The sequence below is a fragment of the Felis catus genome, chromosome A2 (genome assembly GCF_018350175.1).
Source record: "Felis catus isolate Fca126 chromosome A2, F.catus_Fca126_mat1.0, whole genome shotgun sequence".
Lineage (NCBI taxonomy): Eukaryota > Metazoa > Chordata > Mammalia > Carnivora > Felidae > Felis > Felis catus.
Genome location: NC_058369.1, coordinates 133,577,614 through 133,595,424, shown reverse-complemented (window position 1 = coordinate 133,595,424; position 17,811 = coordinate 133,577,614).

Below are 17,811 nucleotides of genomic sequence, written 5' to 3'. Positions count from 1 at the left end.
CAAATATTGTTAACATGTTGATACTCCCCAAAGTAATCTACATATATAATGCAATACCTATCAAAATAATACCAGCATTCTTCCCAGAGCTAGAACAAACAATTCTAAAATTTGTATGGAACCAGAAAAGTCAAAGCAATCCTGAAAAAGAAAACCAAAGCTAGAGGCATCACAATTCTGGACTTCAAGCTGTATTGCAAAGCTGTAATCATCAAAACAGTATGGTACTGGCACAAAAACAGACACATAGATCAATGGAACAGAATAGGGAACCCAGAAATGGACCCATAAATGTATGGCCAACCAATCTTTGACAAAGCAGGAAAGAATAGCTAACATAAAAAAGACAGTCTCTTGAGTTAATGGTATTGGTAAAACTGGACAGCGACATGCTGAAGAATGGACCTGGACCACTTTCTTACACCATACATATAAATAAAGAAAATAGATGAAAGACCTGAATGTAAGACAGGAAGTCAGCAAAATCCTAGAGGAGAAAACAGGAAGCAACCTCTTTGATCTTGGCTGCAGCAATTTCTTATTAGACATGTCTCCAGAGGCAAGAGAAACAAAAGCAAAAATGAACTATTGGGACCTCATCAAGATATAAAGCTTCTGCGCAGTGATGGACACAATCAACAAAACTAAAAGACAACCAATAGAATGGGAAAAGATATTAGCAGATGACTTATTAGATAAAGGGTTAGTATCCAAAATCTATAAAGGACTTATCAAACTCAATACCCCAAAAAATAATCCAGTGAAGAAATGGGCAGAAGACACAAACATACAGTTTTCCAAAGAATACATTGAGGTGGCTAACAGACATATCAAAACATGCTCAACATCACTCATCATCAGGGAAATACAAATCAAAATCACATTGATATACCACCTCACACTGGTCAGAGTGGCTAAAATTAACAACTCAAGAAAAAACAGATTTTGGTGAGGAGGCAGAGAAAGGAGAACACTTTTGCACTGCTGGTGACAATGCAAACTGGTCAGCCACTCTGGAAAACAGTATGGAGATTTCTCAAAAAATTAAAAATAGAGCTACCTTATGACCCAGCAATTGCACTACTAAGTATTTATCCAAAGGATCCCAAAATGCTGATTCGAAGGGGTACATGCACCCCAATAATTATAGCAGCACTACCAATAATAGCCAAATTATGGGAAGAGTCCAAATGTCCATCGACTGACAAATGGATAAAGAAGATGTTGTATGCATACAATGGAATATTACTCAGTGATCAAAAAGAATGAAATCTTGCCATTTGCAGGAACATGAATGGAACTAGAATTTATTATGATAAATGAAAATACATCAGTCAGAGAAAGATAAACATCATATTATTTCATTTATATGTGGATTTTAAGAAATAAAAGAGATGAACATAGGGGGAGGGAAAGAAAAATAAGATAAAAAGAGAGAGGGAGGCAAACCATAAGAGACTCTTAAATACATAGAACAAACTGAAAGTTGCTGGAGGGGTGTTGGGTGGGGGGGATGGGCTAAATGGGTGATGAGCATTAAGGAGGGCACTTGTTGGGATGAGCACTGGTGTTATATGTAAGTGATGAATAACTAAATTCTATTCCTTAAACCATTAATACACTATATGTTGACTAACTTGGATTTAAACAAAATTTTCAAAAAAGAACAATTTCATTATCACAAGGATACCTCCTATTGTCCTTTTGTAAATACAAACACTTATTTTCCACCCCCACGCCTCCTTAATTGATGATAACCCCTATTTTCTATTTTTAGAAATTTGCCATTTTAAGAAGGTTATGTAAATGGAAAAATATAGCACATATAACCTTTATTACAAATATAAACTTTTCAGGATTAGATTTTATCACTCATGTAATTTTCTCAAGATTTATCCAAGTTGTTTTATGTAGAAATAGATTGCTAGTTTTTATTGTTCAGTAATATTCCAACAATTATAATTGTTGTTTAATTGTTTATCAATTCACCTTTGAAGGATATCTTAATTGATTCTGGTTTGGTGATAATAGAAATAAGGCTTCTATGAACACAGATTTTTATGTGAACATGAATTTTTATTTTTCTGGAATTAATGCCTAAGATTGTATTATGGTTCTGGGTTATTTGTAGCAGGATTTTTAGTGTCTTAAGAAGCTGCCAAACTCTTTCAAAATGGCTCTACCATTTTACATTCCAACCAAGAATGTTTGAGTAATTAAGCTTCATTACATCCTTGTCAGTAATTTGTGTTATTACTATTTTGTATTTTAGCCATTTTGATATATTTAATGATAATCTCACTGCAGTTTTAACTTGAGCTTCCTTAATGGCTAATAATGTTTAATATATTTTCATGTACTTATTTGCTATCTGTATACCTGTTTCAGTGAAATGTTTGTCAATGCCTTTGCCCATTCTAATTGGGTGATTGTTTTTTACTGTTGAGTTTAGAGTGTTCTTTATATATTCTAGATATTAGTCCTTAATTAGATTAGTTGTTTGGAAATATTTTTCTCTCAGTCTGTAGCTTGTTTTTGTGTTGTTTTGTTTTATTTCATTTCATTTTTTAAGATTCTTCAAAGGGTCGGGGTGCCTGGGTGGTTCAGTTGGTTAAGTGTCTGAGTTTGACTCAGGTCATGATCTTGCAGTTTGTGAGTTTGAGCCCCATGTGGGACTCTGTGCTGATAGCTCAGAGCCTGAAGCCCACTTCAGATTATGTGTTCTCCCTCCCTTTCTGCCCCTCCCCCTCTTGTGCTATGTGTCTCTCTTTCTCTCTCAAAAATAAATAAACGTTAATTTTTTTTTAAAAAAAGGTCTTTCATGGAGTAAAGGCTCTAAATGTTAATGATGGATAACATATAAGTTTTCCATTTTATAGATTGTGCTTTTGGTGTCAAGTCTGGGATCTCTTTGTCCAGCCCTAGATATTAAAGATTATCTATTTTTCTTTTAAAGTTTTATAATTTTACATTTCACATTTAAGTCCATGATATATTTTCAATTAATTTTTGTAAAAGGTGTGAGGTGTAGGTTAAGTTTCTTTCTTTATTTCTTTTTTTTTTTTGTCTTCTTTTCTCTTTTTGCATAGGGTGTCCAATTGCTCCAGTACCATTTGTTGAAAGTCCTTCCCACATTGAATTGCTCTTGTACTTGTGTCAAAAATCAATGGGCTGAACTTGGATGGATCTATTTTGGGGATTTTTTTTATGTCCCATTTCTCCATGTCTGTCTCTCTACCAGTACCACATATTATTGATTACTGGAGATAGATAGGTCTTAAAATTGAATAGATTGATTCCTTTCAATCTTTTCTTCTTGTTTTAGTTATTCTAGTTCCTTTGTTTTTTTTTTCATACAATATTAGGGTAATCTCTTTTATATTTACAATAAGTCTTGCTTGCATTTTGATAGAAATAACGTTAAGCTATACATCATTTTGAGGAAATTTGACATTTTTACTGTGTTTAAAACCTACTCTGTCAAAAACATTCCTGAAGGTCCTGTAAGCCTGCATAATCATTTATAAGTGACTTTATTTTCATCAGAAGTTGAACGCAGAGTCTAATCAAGGCAATGACACACCCAAATAAAAAGAAAACAAGATAGGAGTTAATTAGTAACATGCCAGAATATTTCAAGAGGGCAAGGTGAGTTCCAGGTACTTGACACAGAAAATTAAGAGTCTCTGAAATTCAGCTCATTCCTCTTTGGTTTCACTGACTTCTCTTTTTCCATGAATATACCAGATTTTTCTCTACTTAGGGTATTTGCATTTGTCATTCCCTAAAAAACTCTCCTCCCAGTCTCTGTGTGGCCGCTTTTCTTGCATTTAGTTAATTCAAATGCCCCTTCTGCAGTGAGGTTCTCCCTGATTACAAAATCTAAGTGACCCTACCAGTCACCATACATGAACATATTTTATTTCTTTTATAGCACTTTCACTATCTCTTTTTAATAGTAGCACTATGTCCACTGTCACCCAAAACTACTCAGTAGACCATGATTCTTTGAGAGCAGGGGTCTTGTTGGTCTTGTTGGTCTTGTTCACTATGGTATCCTCTCTGTCTAGCACCGGGCCTTACATAGAGTGGTGTGTCATTTTTTGTTGAATGAAATAAGTAGGTACTGTTTGTCTAGGCAGAAAAGACATAAGGCAATTCGAAGGGACTATATGGCTAAGTCAATTACTGGGTGGGGAAAATAATGTTTTGAGCGCCCGTGATCAAGCAGTATAAGGAGGAAAAGGGATTTGTAGTGGGAACTTTATTCCCAGTTGTGGAGGGCTCTCAAACTCTAGACTGGTGATTTGACTTTTTCCTGAGGGTGATGGGGATGCTTTTAATAAGGTTAATATAACAATATGCTCTACTTTAAAAATTAAGAGGGAACAATAGAACAAATTGGGCTAAGAACTGGGAGCTCACATAGAAGCACAACATCAGTTGGCAATAATAACTGTGATAATACTGGTGTGAGATAAGAAGACCCAGAAGGTGGTGGTATCAGCCATCATGGAAAGAAGACTCACCTTAGAGAAAACTTGAAAAGTTTAGTTTTTTTCAGCGGGGCTTGCTTAACAGTCTCATCAGTTAAGAACCACGGTACTGATGAATTTGAGAGATAATTTGCTAACTCTTCAGGTCATCTTTCTTTCATTTGTGTTTGCAAATATTTTCCTCTTGTCTCGAGATATTTTCACATGTAAAATGATTCTACCTGGGGCGCCTGGGTGGCGCAGTCGGTTAAGCGTCCGACTTCAGCCAGGTCACGATCTCGCGGTCCGTGAGTTCGAGCCCCGCGTCAGGCTCTGGGCTGATGGCTCGGAGCCTGGAGCCTGTTTCCGATTCTGTGTCTCCCTCTCTCTCTGCCCCTCCCCCGTTCATGCTCTGTCTCTCTCTGTCCCAAAAATAAATAAACGTTGAAAAAAAAATTTAAAATGATTCTACCTGACTGTTAATAAACCTGGTTCTTTCCGGTTTCATTGTATACAAAGTCATTTTCATGTTAGTAGGATTGTTTTTCCATTTTAGAACTGGCGAGAGTGTTTGTTGAATTGATCTCGAAATGGCAATTTTTTCGAAATTGAAACAAATCATGTGAACTTTATTTACTTCTAAGCACTCCACTGTGTCCTATTGAGAATATTTTGTACAGTTTGTCCTTATTCTATTTTAGTACATCATTTGACTGAAAATGGGAAATAATGCTCACTGAGGTCCCTGATCTTCTGTCCCAGGAGGTTTTGTGGCTCATTGTTCATTTTGCTCAATTTGTGCCCCTGCAGTTGTCTATGGCAGTCTTACAATGTAGGGTCAGCTTAGGATAGCAACAAAAGACTTTTCTTATAAAGACCTGCTCCTATAGCTCTTCTGTTTTACTCACGCCCCAAACACAAATTCCAAAACCATCTACCGGCATTAGGATTTCTAGGCCAGAGTCTTTTTTGCTGCGAATAATTGCCATGATTTTCAAGGACTGTTCTGTATTCTTTTCAGTCAGTTCTTAAACCTGGCAGAACCCTGCTCTTTGATACTGACTACCAAGAAGCAGTTGCTGTAGGAAAACCAAATAGTCCTGACATCTCTACTTACCAGGTTTCACTTACAGTTCATTTCAGAGTGTGACAATTAGAAGGAACAAGGAAGGGCTTTATTTTGTTTTTCCAAACTCATTTCAAGGAACACTACACACAGCCTGCCTACAGGGTTGTTTGGTTAAAGAAAATGTTTCCACTCCTATTACAGTTGCATTGTAATGGAAAATTGCTCCGGGTGCCAAGCCAACCAAGAATGTTAACATCACCAGAGAAGACCCCTGCACTTGACTACTGTACGTTTTTACTTACTTCCAATATTTCAGCCACAAGTTATAAAATGTAGCAGGCCTCTGGAAGTAGAGCTGAAGCAGTCAAGATCAATTTATCCCCACTCTGTGTTGATAGGCAACAAGATGCTTTCTGAAATGTAAGGTAAATAGTTTCACATGGGGATGAAGCAAGGCAATCCTTTAAGAATTTGGCTCACTGGCCTCAGATTCACACCTTTGCTCCGAGATTTGCTCTTGAGAGTATTTGTGATGCTTATTAAAGTTGACTTGGAAGGTTAAAAAGACCAACAGAGACACTGTCGCTTCTAGGGCTGTTTTGACATCTCTTACTGGAGTCTCCTATAAGCTAGTATTAGAGATATAATTACTTGTACATATTGCTAGCCAAATTACAGTGTACCTCTCATTCACTTCCACACTGGAGAGAATTGAAAACTTCTGGCAAGGAAATTATTATATAAGAATTTGTGTGGTACACACTAATCCAAGAAATGAATGATTCATCTTCAGTGTGCATGAAAGACACCATGTTAGTAGTCTAATACATAAGTAACAGAAATGATCTTGTACCTATATGTGGCTTTATCCAGATATATCAGCCCCTGGGATCATACATATGAATTCATAGGGATAATGTAATTATAAAACATTCATTATGGTTTTATTGTACGAAAGTGTAGAAATTACCTCCATAGTCAAAGTTTAAGGTAACCCCCCCCCCATTCAAATAAAAAGGTTTGGCTTCTCCTTTTAGAGGGATTTACAGTACTCATCAGCGGTATAGTTCACATTAGCATCCAGTGACATTGCTTTGTCTGTATATATTTCTAGCTGTCAACAGAATGTCCTGAGGCAATTGCATCCTGATTCTATAGCTATCTTCTATTCTTTTATAATACACAAGGGTCTAATTTTCCATCAGCAAAGCATGAAATCATGTAAGAATGCCACATAACCGGCATGTGCAAACAAGTAGCACTTTTTCTACACATAAAAATGCTTCATAAAATAACAGATAAATTAAATCTTCTTGTTCAAGTAAGGAGCTTGGAAATCAAGACCTTTTCTACAAAATTAGAATTTTCTGTACAGAGCTGACAGTGTCATGTAATTCAACTAAATTTGTTCACCACCTTACATGTTAATATGTGTGACCATATCATTTTTCTTTGATTTACAGTGGAACTGTTTTATATCAGGAACGTTTTATGGTTACAGATAACAGGCATGTTAACTTCATTAAGATCGGTATTTAGCAATTATCAAATTAACAGAGTGATGACTGGAGGATATGACTTGTATCCAGCTATATTAGCTTTAACACTCATTCAGCACTGTGTAGTAAAAGGACATAGGAACCAAGTGTTCTTCTTTATTTATTCATATTTTGGGTACAGTGGGACAGGCAGTCAAAGTAAACATGAATCCTCAAAAATGACATTATAAAATATACTAAACGATGCATTCAAGATTCCTCTTCCCTCTCTGGAACGTATCTAAGTTTGACAAACTGTTTGAAATTATCAATTCAATGATGCCCTTAAAAGGGCTAGCTTTGGCGTATATTTAAAATACATTCAAGACATATGTCTCTTCTGCTGTAAGAACTACAGAAAGCTCGGTTTCACATCAGCGAGATGACTGAATCTGCTTAAATTATCATTCTCTATATGCATCTCATATTTCTACAACTTCAGGGTATTTTTAAACACTTTCTACATAATGTACAATTTACTTAGCACGTGGCATTCATATGTCTAGCTGTAAAATAACTTGTTGTAATTTAAGCAAACATGTTTTAAATAAAAGGTAGCTAAGGCTTCTAATCTCTGATGTATTGAGTGCATGAAAGCTTCCATTAAAACGGATTTCCCAGGCAGCCGAAGACTGTAAAGGTTCCCCTTAAGAAATATATTAATCTATGGTTTACCCTTGTGTGTTTCAACAAAATTCTAATAAATTAGCGACTGACCAGTGTCACCAATGACGTGATGCTATTGACAAATTAGACTGTAAACAGAGGGCAGAAAAGAAAATGGTATCTACTTTTTCCTCCAAAACCCTTTTTGCTCACTTACGAGTTTCAAACATTAACAATCAGTGAATAGCGATGTTTCAAATGTTCTAAAAAATAGATTTAGTGAGTTGTAATTGACGTGGAATATACCTATGTACTTAAAGGGCACAATTTGATAAATCTTGACATATGTGCACTTTGGTGAGATTATTTTCACAGTCAAGGTGATGAACATATTCATTACCCCCAAAGTTCCCTGGTGCCCCTTTGTAACTCCTCTCTGCTATCCCTTCCTGCAGCGTCAGTGTGTTCTCAGGTGTCTGAGTACCAGAATGTTTCCCAAGTGTGCCTCTTAGATGGCATAAATAAAATGCTTTGTATAAACATTCGCTTTCTGTTGCTGTAAGTTAGTTTGCATTTTTTAAGAATTTTATATAAATCGAATCATACAGTATATACTTTTTTGGCTGGCTTCTTTTTGCATATTTTTGAGATTTATTCATGTTATAGCATATATCACCAGTTTATTCTTTTTATTGCTGTGTAGTGTTCTATTTTATGGACAGGCCACAGTTTGTTTATCTCCTCATCTGTTGTTGGACGTTGGGTTGTTTCCAGTTTAGGGCTGCTAAACAAAACTGCTCTGCAAGTTTTGTATAGACATATGCTTTCATTTTCCTTGTATAATTGCCTAAACATGGAGTAGCTGAATCATAGAGTAGGTGTGTGTTTAACTTGTAAAGAAACTACCAAGATATTTTCCAAAGTTGTTAAAACATTTTATGTTCCTGCTAGAAGGGCATGAGATTTAATTCCTCTACTTCCTGACCAATACTTGGTACGGTCATCTTTTTAATTTTAGATATTCTCATAGTGGTATAGTGGTACCCCAGTGTGATTTTAATGTGCATTTCTCTAATGGCTACGCTGAACATTTTTTTTATCTACTTATTTGTTATCCATGTATCTCTTTTTTTTTTTTAATTTTTTTTTTCAACGTTTATTTATTTTTGGGACAGAGAGAGACAGAGCATGAACGGGGGAAGGGCAGAGAGAGAGACACAGAATCGGAAACAGGCTCCAGGCTCTGAGCCATCAGCCCAGAGCCCGACGCGGGGCTCGAACTCACAGACCGCGAGATCGTGACCTGGCTGAAGTCAGACGCTTAACCGACCGCGCCACCCAGGCGCCCCTCCATGTATCTCTTTGATGAAACATCTGTTTGAATCTTTTGTCCATTTTTTTAATGGATCATTTTCTTAATTCTGAGTCTGAAGGGTTCTTTATATATTTTGGATACAAGTATTTTTATCAGTGTTGTGCCTTGTTAACATTTTGTCTCGGTTTGTGGTAATGAAGACAACTTTGGTCCAAAAGAATCATGGATGTGACTTGGAAATGCTTTTGAGGTTTAGTTCTTGGCAGGATACTAAACTCAACTTTCCTTTCAAGGGTCATTCTAATTAGGCCAACAGGCACTTTCTGCTACCTTCATATCCTGGAAAGAGTCTTGAAATGGCAGATACATTTTTCTTCACCTTTAATAAAGATGGTCAGCATCATACTTAGATCCATTTAAAAAAACGGGCAAAAGATTCAAACAGATGTTTCATCAAAAAGATATATGGGTAACAAATAAACAGATAAAAAATGTTCAACATAGTCATTAGGGAAATGCACATTAAAATCACACTGGGGTACCACTATACCACCATGAGAATACTTAAAATGATGATCATACCAAGGAGTCTTAAGACTCCTTATTTTATTTTCCCACCAAATTTTACCTTTCTATTAAAAGCTTCAGTGTCATTGTAATTTGTTGTTACCACATATGTGTCTACACTAGACTTGTGTTTTTCGGGGGGGTGCCCTGATTTTTCTAACAAAACTGTGAATCTCCAGGATCCAACCTGCCACTAGCAGGTGCTCAACAGGTTTGTAGTGAAAGAATTAAAAGGATCTCTTCTTGTCTTGCCAGTGCATGTGACAGAAATCTGACACTTTCAACTTCCTATTTGTCCCTCCAAGCAGCAGCTAAGTGGCATCAGTCCTAGCCACTGAGTAGTAACCCAAGAAGAAAGTAGTTGTCTAAAGTCCGGAAGTGGCTGTTACTGTGATCCTCATCAATAAAGAAAATTCATGTCCAACTCTTAAAGAAGTACTGAATCAGAATATAAAGTGCTATAAAATCTTTGTACCCTGAATACCAGAATTGGGCTCATCTAAGGAAGAGGAAACAATGACATTTTTGTCCTGTGTTGAAAAGCAAGTTTCTGAAGATTGCGAACATTCTCTTCCATAAAGTCTAGGAATTCTGGCAATTATCTTCACCAGTAGCCAGATTTTCCACAGCCATTGCTTTTAATTTTTTTTAGTTTTTACTATAGGATTTGTTCCATCAAATGGGCACCAACACAAATGCCCGGTGGCCTTTTTTTTTTTTAACCAAAGAAGGATGATATGAGTTGACTACTACATAGGTACCACTGCACCTGCAGTGTCCATCCTGTGGGTCGCAAATCCTCTTGAGTAGGGAGGAGTTGTGAAATGATTACAATGGATACAGTGAGCCGAAGGTCTCCCAAACATGACCCACAGATAGCATAATAAAATAATTGTGGATGTATTCATGTTCTGTTATACACTATATCCCTCAGATATATGTAAGTGCTGTTGTAATGATAAAATAAAGTTAGAAGTATCATTGAAATTGAAAGCCACTTTTTGTCACCATGTTTTTTAAACAATGCAAATGGAAGACACAACTACTATCTAATGTAAACCCTTGATTTTTTTCCCTCTAAAAGAAAGCTTTGTCCTGAAAGTAGTTGATGATCATGCATGGACATATTAAAAAGCCCATTGTTGTCTTTATCAAATGTAAAGTTGTCTCCAGATTTTAGATAATGACAAATAGCAGTGTAGCAAAGGCACCTTTGATTGGAAAAAAATACATACTGAGCATTGTTAATGGAGCTCTGGCTAATCTGGTATAAACATCATGAGATATAGACCTTTTATCTCTAGGAAAAGAATATGGCGTTTAAAGAAATAGATTAGGGGAAAAGATTAGGCATTTTAAAGAGCTAATAATTGATTCATCAATTGATGAAATAATCAACATACTGGTCAAAAATGTTAATTTAGAAAACATTATAAACCTTGGACACCAAAAATAAAACCTTGCACATCTGCCATTGAGCTTCTCATCATTTATTACTGCCCTACTTTTTCCATACATGGAAAAAAGTGTCAATGAAAAATATACTCAGGAATTATTGTAAAACCTTGGATTTTAAAGATATCAAGAATTTTAAGGTATTCTAAAAAGGGCAGAACATTTCATGAATAGGACAAAATTGAAACCCTTGACAATATCCAAGAAAATGTCCTTCAAGTTAGATGAAGAAAATAATTAATACACCCCTAAGATAAAAATAAAAGCCTAAACTATGGTGGAAACTATGCAAGCATAGTGGAAAAAAAATCAAAGCCTTGTACTGGCTTTGAAATTTAGGCTTCTCTGGTAAGTAAGACCCAATTTCAAAAGAAGACACCGTGAAAATGTTTATAGTACATAAAGGCAACATTTCAGCAGGGTAAGTCGTGTCCATCTCACTATGTTTTCCATGAAATTCCATTAGTCAGGAAAGGTAAATCCACAATTTTTTTTTCAAAGCAGATTACTCCTGTGAAGAGATTACTTCAGCTTGGATAGCAGGGGAAGTGGAATGAGAAAAAGGAAGAAATTGAAAAGGATAGTGAAGCAGGAAGAAAAGCGTGAGCTCAAATTCAAATTTGTTAAAAAGGGCCTAAAATAAATGACTCTTTCTCTTTCTAATTTTGGGTCTTTGTGTTCTAGCACTTTCATGAATTCAAACTTGTTCTTCACGTTGGAGAACCATAGAACAAGAGATGCCCTATTTACAGCCTAACGGAGGAGGGGGGGGGTCATCGAAGACACTAGATGAGCACAGCCTGATGGGAACCAAGTATTGTATCATCAGCTACACTCGGTCATTTCATTTAGACAAAGCAGAATAAAGGGATCAGTCCATTCTGAGGGCCCTTTGGACTCTTCCCCCAGTGCAATACTCACTGACCTGGTAAAGGGATCAAGGAGATTGTGACCACAGAAAAGCCATCTGCCCACTGACTGTCCAAGAGAGGAGGTTCCATCCAGGAGAGGATGGCTGTAGCATCATCCTAAGAAATCCTCAAATCCATGTGTACCCCAAGGTCATTCTGTAGCTGAATTAGTAAAACCACAACTTCAATCCTTGAAAAAGGGCACACAGCCTCAGAAAAATCAGTTGTTATTTACTTCATTAATTCATCCACACACATTGATGGAGAGCCTATTATATCACAAACCCTGTGCAGGCTCTGGGAACAAAAAGATGAATTGGACACAATTCCTGTCACTGGGATTCCCCAGATACATAAATTCTGTTGCTTGTGACTAAAGAAGAGTGATCTAATGATTGCTTTAAATAAAAGTAATCCAACCTGAAACTAATATAGCACTGTATGTTAACTATACTGGAACTAAAAGAATAAAATAAATAAAATAAATAAAGTAATCCAACAGCCCTTAGAAGCTTGCTCTTGGGAACGGAGACAAATCTTTCTTCTTGGCTTGTTATTTTTGCTTTCAGACAACCTCTTATTCCACAGAATTGTTGCTTTACAGAGGCATGATTTGAACTGCAGACCACCAAGTTCTTGTCACAAGAACTTTGTTACATGAAAGCCCACTGACACACTGCTAAATATTAGTCTATTCTTCTCCCTCCAGATAGGGTATCACTGGCAAATGAGAACCAATTGTACTTTCAAAAACTTCAATATAAGAAATTCCAAAATGACCCTGAGTAAACGTCTCTAATTCTAACCTAGACAGGAAATTTCTGGCAACCCTCATCTCATGTTTCAGTTAAGCCTTCTTCCTTCTGACCATATGGCCTTCAAACAGTAAATCATTCTCCATAATTTATTGTGTCCTTAAAAACAATATTATTGTGGCTGCATAAAGTGGAGTATTTATTGTGCCCCATGCCAAATGCGATGATAACTAGCATCTCTCTGCAATACTGAATAACCTGAGATTATCTCGGAATTCAAGTGTATTCCTTTACCAGTTGAGTATTTCAATTTCAGAGAAAGGGGATTTAGCCTTTTCATAATGAAAAAAAAAAAAGAAAGAAAATAGAACTGAGCATTTCAAATGCCTAGGTAGCTTCCATAATTTCTAGAAGATATTTTTCAAAATTCTGTGTATAATGTTAGGATTAGCAAACAGAAATTTAATACTTTGTGAATTTGATGTTAACTGTAATAAAAAAAAATGGTTCAGTTTCACCCTACAGGTTCAAAAAGAATATTACAAAATGAGTTTGTTTCCTTTTTTAAACCACTTGATAAATTTGCAGAAAGTATCAAAACAAACCCCCAGTCCTAAAGTTCAAAGAATTGACTCTAAAAATAATTCATGTGACTTAAAAATACATTGTTTCAAATAACTTGGGGTAGGGGTGATTCTGGTAAAAAAAAAAAAAACCTCACATTTATTATGTGAGTTGTTATTTTTGAAAACCAAAAGTACTGTTATAAGTACAAATAATTCCCAGGAAAACTGTTTGCTCATATAAGTATCTTTTTAAAGCTACCTTAATGATTGCCTTGCAAAGTTGATTGTTATCGTCATTCCCAAGGAGTCTGACATTTTATCAATATCACAGCATTTTCAAGGAACATAGGAAATAGCAGCATGCCACTTCCAAGGATCTTTATTAAGCAGAGAATCAAACTGACAATTACATCAACAACGTAAGCAAGTGCTCGTATCTGATTCGGTCTGGTCAAACTGTTCTGAGTGTTTATAAACTGTAGATTCAGAACAGATGTATGCATATCTTCATAATTTACCATTTTAGAGATGTGATGCTCTTTCCCTTGTAACATTCTAAAATCTCATGACAAGGTTTTTATTATATGCAAATTAGTAGCATTTGATTAGGTCCTGAGGCAGCTTCACCTGGGTGTTCAGAGGAATAGCAATGGGAAGTGAGGAAGAATATTTCATCACTGAAGTGTGTTTTCCCTTGGGGGACACCACCATTTGATTTTGACATTTATTTGTCCTGTGCTATAAAGGACAAAACTACAATTACACTTTTTTTCTCTACTGTGCAGTGGGCACGGTGTCAGAAAAAATTAAATCAAAGATAGTATGTTTGCACACAAAACAAGCTCTAAAACCAAACTTATTGAACAAACCTCCAGTTACAATCAGAGCGCATTAAAAAAACACTGGTGGACTAATGCACAATGCTGCGTGTGTACAGAAAACATCTGTGCGAACTCAACCCAAAGAAATAGATGGCATCAATTGCAAGAACATTGTCTTGGCTCTTACAGTATAAAAACTATGGATTCAGTACTTGCTTACTGAGTTCCTGTTTGCCTTATTCGATTTTTAGAATCCTGAAACAAAGGTGTTGTCTGAAAGTTAATTTGGTTGCTATGTCAGTGAATAATGTCGGCCAAAATAAGTTTTGCTTCGTTTTACATGTTTTGTAATTGATTTTAAATTTGAATTCTGTAGCACTTGGCTTTCCTCAGTCTTAAAATAATTTGTAACCACATGAATAGTTGCACTCACCTTTTTCACAGTCAGACTTCATCATATTGAAAGTTTTTGAAAATATATTTTCTTTGCCCATTGATCAAAATACACATGCCTTTGCAAATGATTATTCTTCACAAGAAATACAAGGAAAATGGGTCACCTGGCTGGCTCAGTCGGTAGGGCATGCAACTCTTGATCTCAGGGTTGTGAATTCGAACACTACATTGGGCGTAGAAATTCCACAAAAATAAAATGTTTTAAAAAAAGAGAGAAAGAAATACACGAAAAGAAGCTGAGGATAGCCAATGACTATTGTAACTTATTCCTAAGGATGGAGTTAGTACTCATTCCCTCATTATTCTTACGTCTAGCAATTATAAACAATTCAGTAGAGTCAACAAATTAAAACTTCCCTGAGATGTTCTACATTTCATTTCTTCCCAAATCCATGTTTCTCTCTAATATGTCTCTTTAACCAAAGAAAATAGTTAGCATATTGTTCTTCAGACAGACAAGTAAAACTAAAATTACCTAGACCCCCCAAAATAATTAGAATCGACGCATTTCTATGAATTTCAAGAAATATTACCTTTTTCCTTCATGCTTTATATATCTGCATTGTGTGTTTTTCTAAACATCAGAAATCCAAATATAAATAATTAGTATGTATCTGGCCCATGAAAAGATGGCTGTGATGCCCAGAGTGTCAAAGAGAAGACTGCAGCAGTAGTAAGTGCTAATAGTAAAAAGATGAGATAAAAATCCTCTCTAATTAAGGCAATCTTAAGTCATGAATGATGTAGCTATTATGAATTATTAAGGATGGTCCCAGTAATTTAACCAAAAATAATCCTCTTACTATATTCCCAAAAGCCAAGTATTCAAATAATTTAAAGCTTTGAAATCTTCCCTTTACTTTGAAGGGAAACAAAATTAAATTACCTTTTTAAAAGGCCAAATGTTGAACCATAAACTCCTTTTTTTTAATCCTGAAAAGGATCCCTTGTTTAGTTTTAATTGGAAATATTTGTAACAAAATTTAAAATCATTAATATGATTAAAAGGAACATTTTAGGTAATGAATTAAACAGGAAGCCAGGCAAGTCTTTATTTTTTATTTGATTTTCCCACTCCGGTGGAGTAAGCCACTCTGTCATGCATTTCCTAGAATGGTTCTGAAGAGGGAAAGCCAAAAAGTAGGAATTAAAGGATACCTGGTCCAGATATTTACCAATTAATTTCTAGATGGATGATCAAAGATTTTTTAGATTAACTCCTGAAGTCCAAGTACAGTTCTCACACAACTGCTGTCCCACAAAAGAGCCGGCCCTCTCTTTACTAAGGAAGCTTTGTGTTTTTGTTGTTGTTTTTAGGACCACGTGGTTCATCTTACTTCTCGCTAGGCTTAATGCATTTGGAAATTGACTTCAGCTAATGAGGCAGAAGAGTAAGTGGCCAGCGAGTCAGCAGTGCTCTATGGGATTACGAATATGACAAAGCTGCATGAAGAGGCAAGTACAGTACCAATGAAAGATGCTTTTATTCTAAATTTAAGAGATCTAAAAGATGTTGAGGAGAGGTTGGGAGTCAAGAGGGAACCAAATCCATGCCACGTAAGGTGGTGAATATGCATAATTTGAACTTTATCTCCCCTGTGAGGCCATAAACTTCTCATGAGCGGAGAAACATCTTACACCCCCTGCAGTGTTTTAGAGCATGCATGGCGGTGATAACCGATCCATGGCCCGGGGCCACTCAGAGCGCTTCAGAACATCATGCTTATGAGACCCTTGAAACGAGCTTAAAGAAAGAAAGAAAAAAAAAAAAAACCTAATTGTCATTAAAAATTGTATTGATGTTATGACTAGAATCTCAGTAATATCTTCTCCCTTGGGAAGCTGAGAAATAGGATGATGCAGGGAAACACACGCCCACATGTAACAAAGTAGCGGGATGGACAAAAAGGAACTGAAACCAGCATTAATATCTTAAAGAAAATACAGCCTTGGCCCTTTTCTCAACGCTACCTTTCTTACTCATTTTACCTTTGATCAGATTCACCACAGTTGACAGGGGAGGCACTCGCCGACTTCCAGCTGAGGAGAATTGATCAAGCACACAAATGCCCTTTATTCCTGACCAGGTGCTACTTAAAGTGTTTACTTAAGAATCAGACAATTTCCTTAAGGAAATCATGCACATTCCATACTAATCCTGGTTCCTGCCCCAGTTGGGCTGGGGGACACGGCCCAGACTTGCAGAGGGAAAAGCCATTGCAGCAGTGGCCCTGTGTGAACACTAAGTGGGTGCCTGTCCCCACAGGGTACGTGGTGCTACACCAACCACAGGAGCATTCAACCAAGTTGGAGGTTAGGGGAAGATCTGTGCCTGTGTTAAATGTCATCCCTAACTATACCTGTAGAAGAGTAAGCATACAATCTGCATACTCAACTGAAGACTTGTGGAAAGAATTAGAAGTGCATTCCACTAGGGGCGCCTGGGTGGCTCAGTCGGTTAAGCGTCCGACTTCGGCCTGGGTCACGATCTCGTGGTCCGTGAGTTTGAGCCCCGCGTCGGGCTCTGGGTTGATGGCTCAGAGCCTGGAGCCTGCTTCTGATTCTGTCTCCCTCTCTCTCTGCCCCTCCCCCATTCATGCTCTGTGTCTCTCTGTCTCAAAAATAAATAAACGTTAAAAAAAAATTTTAGAAGTGCATTCCACAAAAAGTACATAACCCACTGAGAGCCAGGTAAATTGTCTTACAAGCTTCAAATGATTTGCCTTTTCAAAAACATCAAAACACCGATTGACTTTTCAAGCAAACCATTCTGTTGTGAATTTGCAAATAGTGTCTCAATTTCACCATTCCATTCACTAGTTGCATATGTCTCAAGAAAACATAACCCATTGGGGCACCAGGGTGGCTCAGTCGGTTAAGTGTCCATCTCTTGATTTCAGCTCAGGTCATGATATCATGTTTCATGAGATAGAGCCCCACATTGCTCTGTGTGAACAGGATGGAGCCTGCTTGGGATTCTTTCCCTCTCTGTCTACCCCTCCCCCACTCACTCTCTCTTCCTCTTCCTCTCTCTCTCTCTCTCTCTCTCTCTCTCAAAAGTAAAAAAGAAAAGAAAACATAATCTATCAATTATGACAAAAATATGTTACCCCAGTAACTAAAAGTTTTTTAAATGATAAACTGTTTTCATATTAAAACAAGCATAGAAACTTAAAGGGGGTCTTTTCCTCCATATTTTTCTTTAGATACCTTATATAATACAAGCATGTACAGAGACACCTGAGTGGCTCAGTCGGTTAAGCATCCAATTTGGCTC